This window comes from Syngnathus scovelli, chromosome 12 (genome assembly GCF_024217435.2).
Source record: "Syngnathus scovelli strain Florida chromosome 12, RoL_Ssco_1.2, whole genome shotgun sequence".
NCBI classification, from domain to species: Eukaryota; Metazoa; Chordata; class Actinopteri; order Syngnathiformes; family Syngnathidae; genus Syngnathus; species Syngnathus scovelli.
The window spans coordinates 5,112,653-5,119,916 of NC_090858.1; positions in this window are offsets into that span (position 1 = coordinate 5,112,653).

Genomic DNA, 7,264 nt, shown 5'->3' on the forward strand with positions numbered 1-7,264 from the left:
TTATTCTCTGAGAGAGGCACACAATGGGAGTGTAGTGAAGATCAGTTTTCAATTGGATAATAGTTTTGTGAAAACGAGGGGATCCAGAGGGCACTGCTTTCACACATTCTTCTGCCTCCGTATATCTGTAACACAAAACCATGTGCTGCTGCAGTCTCAACACCTCCACAAACCTTTTCTTCCCCCTCAATCAAATTCAATACAAAACGCTACTGCAATTTGACACACTATTATAGCGTCTCTTAATGACGTCTTCAAATATAATCAAACTCAACCCAATTAGGTGTCTGTTTTCTTTTCATTTCACAGTCATTCCTTTTTTTTTTTTACAAACGTGTCACCGGTTTGAGCGAGGTTATTTTTCTGTCTGTTTGTCTGTCTGTCTGTTTGCCAGGTTACTGACCCCCAGCCTTTAACCCAAAGCAGCCACTAGATGGAGTATGATAACCGCAGAGTGGCTCTCCCACAGGGGCGCACCCTCCCCCCTTACTTGAGTTGGGCGCTGCTTCATGGGAGAGGTGTGGAGAGGAAATTGTCTGCCAAAGTTTTCACAGATCCCTATCATCCGTACAATCTGTGTCTTTTCCAATTCAAATATTTCTCAAGCTAATTTAATGTCTCATACCCGCAAAGTATTTTTTTCTTCATTTTTTTCCTTTTTTTTAAACGCAAGACTCGTGTGGATGTTTCATTCCCGCAAATATTTTTTTTTCACTTTTTTATTAATGCAAGCCTCATTTGTGGATGACTGAACCGAGTCGTTATCACATTAAATAAGACGTACAAAACTTAATTTGAAAAATTGTTTCACTAAACTGCATTAAACTTGATATTGATATACTCTTGTATCTTCCGCTAAACTCCTGGATTTTTTAAAACACTAATCGGGGACTGTAAACTCCCGAGCAAGTTTTATATTGTTTATAATTGATTTATTATGACAAGGATCCATTCAATGTGTGTTATATTGTTTGGAATTTCACCCTGACCCCATGAAATTGAAATTTACTCATGCACGTCAATAGCAACAGGAGGAAGATAAATAACTTTTTGTTGGAGATTGCATCAGTGTCAAATATTTCTGTATTAGCTTTGTATACATATTAATTATTACAGCCATTTTTGTTTATTTTTGTTATGTTGTTTTTTTTCTGCGATGCAAAGCGTTTACGATGACGTGAGGTTTTTGAGGCGATGTGATTTTGGGGTTGTTTTTAGATGTTTCAAAAGATGTTTTCATACTATTGAAATCTCCGTGGAATGAAAGCATTGGGAGGCTTTTAGTAATACCTTTGTGGTGGATCAAGTGAATAAATTATCCATTACATGCAGAAATGCTTTGAATGGTTCGTGCAGAGTTCATTTACATCAATGGCCAAAATAGATTTATTTTACTTGGGGCACCAATGTCAACAGTAGTTACAGGAATTACTTTGGATGCAATCCCATTATAGCATGTCAAATATTTTGATGCCATCGGTAAATGGCAGATTGGTGAAGAGGACAACAGCTCTATGGAAATTAAACAACTTCTAGATCAAAATAAAAATATTCAGCCGCCCACTCACCTTTGCAATCTCAGGCCTAACCCCAGTCGGCAATATAATACTGAACAATGAATTTTAAATAAAGTCAAACATTTGCTTCATGCTCTTCCACAGTTTAAACAAGACATTTCTGATGGAGACGTGTGGATTTATTGTAAGTAAGAGATATAAGAGATAACTTAATCCCCAATTGGATTGTAAAGCCCACCCCCACTTCAGAGAGCTCCACCCTGTCATACTGCTTTCTTGACCTTTTGTCTCATTTCTCTGCGGGTAATGAATGCTTTCGGACTATTTCCGATGAAAAGATCTCGCACGTAGTCCGCCGCCGCGTTGGAATGTCATATCAGAAAAATCACCCAATCAGCATGCCGGTGTTGAGAGCAAACAGAGAGAGCTAGGCCGCGGAGTGTGCAGAACACCGCTGGACTGGGTCGTCTAGATGTCAATATAATAGACTGGCTTATGATGTGTAAATAGCACACCACTTAATAGTCCTCTCCTTCTCTGACGGAACATTTTTGAATCATATGGAGGGCAGCGTCTCCACTCCCTGGACACACACAAGGTCCTGTCATCCGGACTTACTCTATTATACGAGGAGCGGCTCAAACATTCCTGCGACGAAAAGATGATCTCATTGCTATATGTCTGCCGATACATTACTGATTATGTGTCACAAAAATCACAATTTGTGTCCACTAAATTGTTTTACAGATTTTTTTTGTAATGATATTATCTTTAAGATAATTTGAGAGATAACAATTGCAAAAAGTGACAGAATTTTCATTCATTAAAGTCATTATTGCATCAATGTCTCAATATTTGAAATGTGAAATAAATGTGTAGGCATATTTTTATATAATACACCGCATGTCATGTCTCATATTCACTTACATGACCACAATGTCATTTAAAACACATGGTGGTGATTAGAATATAATTGATGATTCTTAATGTTATAAATAGTTATCAGGTGTCGTGAGCTACTCAGTAATTTTCAAATTTGAAACGAATCACTGCACAGCATAACAAATTGTAATACAAAGAAAACTAATCACAGTATGATAGAGTTACCATTTATAAAAGTTAAAAAAAAAAAAGCATCAACACTTTTCACATTGTTTTTGTTACGCTTTATTATTGAATATTATTGAATTTATTTTATTAATCCGCCATGGTCTTGTGGTTGTATTTTTTTTTTGTTTATTGGTTGAACAAAATAAGCATTTAATTCTGACCAACCCTCCATTTGCTACACATCCTAATTCTCTTTTCCAGACACATTAAACAAACAATGAATTATTTACCAACTTACTAACAAACATGCCCTCAAGGACCAATAGGACATAAAAGGTGATATCTTTGTCAGTAAACATTTGCTGTTTTCATTTGAGTGGAAAAAAAAAAACCCCACCATGACATTTATTACAATAACCTTGAAATTGCAACATTAAGTCAATGACACACTTTGACTGTGTACTTGTTTTATTCATTTGACAAAATTTTGACATCAATATAATGCAAAATGTTCCTTGTTAATTTCACACTGTGCAACATGCATTAAAGAAAATATAGAAAACATGTATAGGAGAATAAAAATATCACACGATGATACTGAGGTATTAAATTAAACCGCTTGAGATGTGGCATCATAACTTTACTCCTGACAATTAATTTGCAATACAGCAGGCACCATCGCTCTTCTCTCTGCTACAGACTTTGAGTGTATGTGATACTCCCCCCCCCCCTCACGGAAATAAATAGATATGACCTCAGAGAACATATCACTCATGAGCCGTCTTTGATTTTGGGACACAATTTCCGTCTGACCCAGGAGACAGCAACAGTTCCCACATTGAGTGACCTTGGAGTCTCTTTCGAGCTCCCTCCAAACTCACAGCTCAAGGTCGCATCAAATCTGTCTGTTGTTTCACGACATTAACCAACTGGAGCCCTCTCTTGAAAAGTAACACCTTCCAGGCGTCTCGGAGATGTTGTGGGAGTGCAGGTCAGATAGGGTGAACAAAAACAATGGAAGAGGATATAAAATATAATTTTACCTCCCTCTTAATCCCAGGCTTCCACCAATGACCTTTGATCTGGCTGCATGTGAGGAGTGCTGAGCTGCCCGCTCGTCCTGCCCGCCGCTCTGATCCCGGGAAGCAATCACAGAGTGCCTCGACTATCAGAGAGGCTGCCGAGGAAAGACTCTAAGCCCACGTCTGGAGGTGGGCGCCCTGCTAAAAGCAAATGTGCGCGGATGGGGGAAAAAAAAAAAAATGACCGAGTGCAGCCAAGCACACAGAAAAGCTGATGTGCTGGAGAGAAACTTGATAAAGTAAAAGTGGATATTGTATCTACAACACAGCCCGAGGCCTGCTGTGGTTCAACACTAATCGCAAATTAGACCAATAGTGAAAGTTTGGTCAAAAGAAAAGGATGATGCCAACTCACTTTTTTTGCTTCCTGGCCACAACATATGGTGCACAATTACACAAATTCATGAGAAATAACACGAGAGATGTGTAAAAAAAAAAAAAAAAATCAGAGGCAGCAGATTTAAAAGAGCTGTTTTACTGGTTCCCAAGAAAAGGAAACTTAGTTATACAAAAAAAACGATTTAATTTGTGAAGTTTTCTAATATTCATATATTAAAGGTTTATATAATGTAGCTTTTATGGTAGACTACTTAAATGGATGGTAGCCCATCAATATTTTGAGAAAAGTTGAAAGCACCACTTGTCAAAATTGTGTTTTTATAGTAGTCGTGTTTTACTTTTGCTTAGAACTGAACTGTATTATACAGAAAACTATTGGATTTGAAATAATGGAATCTAATACTGTGGCGTTCAATATATCTATATATATTTATAAAAATATTGCAATTAACATTCTTTCATTTTCTCTTCTGCATGTGTCAGGGTCATGAAGGATCAGGAGCCTGACATTGGACAAGATGTTGGCTACACACGCTGGACTGGTTTCCAGCCAATCACAGAGCACCTTACAGGTAAACAATTTAGGCTTTTCAGTTTGGAATGTGAGAGGAAGCTGAAATACCCAGAAAAAACCCCAGGTGAGAAATTTTGATAATACTTGTGTATTGGTTCTAATTCCAATATGCAGAGTTATTATTTTGACCACTCGGAATAGTTGTATTCAATTTACTGTAGTGGCAAAAAATATTCCTAGACCTTCACGTTTTATGTTTTCAAAGGTGTCAAGTCCAACCAGTGAATTTGTAATCACTGATTGAGCGGCCCGATGTGGTGGCCTCGGGCTAAGGCAAATTCCCCACATGAGCGTTTATTTGATTGCTTAAGAGTGATTTCCGGAAACCAAGTTTTTGGACGGCCAGGAGCTGCCTTGTAACAATTACGGGGTTAAATGGCAGTTGGCCACACAGAAGGGCATTTGCCTGCTGGCAGCCCCTTCCTGCTTCGGCAGGGTCAAAGGTTACAGACTTTTCAGGAAAAGTTCATTTCTCAAGCCCCCTGAAGCAGGTGGAGGCCCGGACAGCCGTGTTTACTCTAACAGCAAGAGGGAAATGAAAAAGATCTCATCCGTACACTTGGTTAAAAGCTGAAAATCTCTTGATTGGTTCTTCACATTGGTTGTTATGCTCACAATCGGTGATAATGGCTCAATCAATAATAATAATAATGACTCTGCCTCATATGACTTCTTCTGGGATGAGCTAACTAATCTGCATTGATGCAACACACGATGACAGCAGTGACATGAACCAGACTCGGTTCATGACTTGGCCGCAAAACTAAACTTGGATCTTTCATTTTCTTTCCCCGCCCCCATTGGCCATCATATTTTTAGCCGTACTCACAATTGGTCCAACGGTAGAGGGCAGCGGGGTGAGCAGTGGCTTATTTGCATGAGGCAGCACGATCTTTTTTGAAGAGCTGTGATTCAGAACTGGATTGTATTATCCTATCAAATAAAACAAAATGAAAATAAGTATATAGAATACATAAAGTAAACCAAAAAAAAATTGTAGCGCTAAGTTGCATGGTAGCTATTGCCGCAGTTCCTTTTGGCCTCGCTTAAATGTGAAATGGCTAAAAATATCAAGTGCCGTAAATGTTTGTGTACATCGATAGATTTCGAATCAGTGGGAAAGTCTCAACTTTGGGAATTAAAGTAGAAAGGGGTAAAAGGCAGATCAGGACGAACCCCGACCCCTCGTTGCTCTTGCCATTTGGATTGGTTAAATCGTTGGGACCTGGAGTTGAACCCATCAGGAAGGGCTTAAGTGTTTAGGATTAGGGATCTAAAAGGCATTTGGGGGGCCTTGAATCAAACCCCCAGGACCGGGGCGGAGGCAAGCTTTGCTGTTTGGCCGGCACCATAATCAAACAACGAGAGCTGGGACCTTTGCACACCTGCAGGAAGGGGCCACCGCAAAAAAAAAAAAAAAAAGGGGTCCTGAGGGGGCAGGCGAGAAGGCAGAGGGTCGTTGCAGAGTGACAACAGCTGGGGTTGCTGCACGTTGGTGTGGCCCAAGGGCAAGGTCAGCCTGGCAGACGGGGAGGGAGGGGCAGGATTGTTTTCACTCCACTAGTGAAAACAGCAAGCGTGGAGACAGTGAATGTACCAGCTGTGGCAATGGACTCCTAGTCCACAACCTGACCTCGTATTAACACTTTGAAGGGAAGCTGGGTTGCTAATGACTGCTGACCTTTGACCTCACCTGAGCTCCCCGTACATACTGAGGTGATGAGCTTTTATTTGGAATCTACTTAATGGATTCTATAATTGTGCAAATGTCATTTTGCACTCGTGTAGAACTACGCTACATCAGAGTTGAAGAAAGAAACCAAAGCAGTTCTCTAAAAAAAAAAAAAAAAAACACTTTTGTGTAACTTATATCAGCACAGATGAACCACACCCAACAACCTGACATTCCAAAACTTTTAAATCAGAATCCTCTCGGGAAAGACAGTTTGCACTGCATTCACGTTAGCATGAATGACCTCACAAATTAGCATCAAATTGAGCTAAACAGAATGGAAGGGCGTCTTAAAACGAAGCAAACAATCATGAAATCTGCTTCTATTTAAATAAATAAATAAATAAATAAATAAATAAATCTAAATTTACATAATCTGTAGGCCTACTAGTACTATCACCAGGGAACAATTCCACATTTAGTATAATAATAAAATTAATTTGCCAATAATTACACAAAATTCAGTGGTCAACAACGGCATAATGTACAGTCACAGAAAAAAAAAAACCCAAAAAAAACATTTGGACGATAAAAGGACACACACGCACTGTAACTTTGGACACATAGTTGCAAGCACTCCAGGACATAATTTTTCCGTCTCAATAATTTGATTCTCCGTACACATCGGCATGTGCTGATACTACTTTTAAAAGTTCTGCTAATGAAAAATAGTTTCATATTTTAAAAGTCCCTCTTAAAATATGGTTTAATTGAATTTCCAGGAGTTGGTGTGTGGTTGCAGCAGAGTGAGAGTCAACCTGAATCCATCCATGAAAGCGACAGGCTTCACTCGTGTCCTCAGGCCTAATTGGTCTGGACAGTTAACATCAAAGAAAGCTGGGCTTTATATGTAATCTGCTCGCTTCTCTGCCACATTCTCATTTTTTTTTTATATGTTCAAACCTTGTAATGAAGGTCATTCGCCATCAATTCACTTTGATCTAAAATGGCAAAAATTTTGCATTTTAAT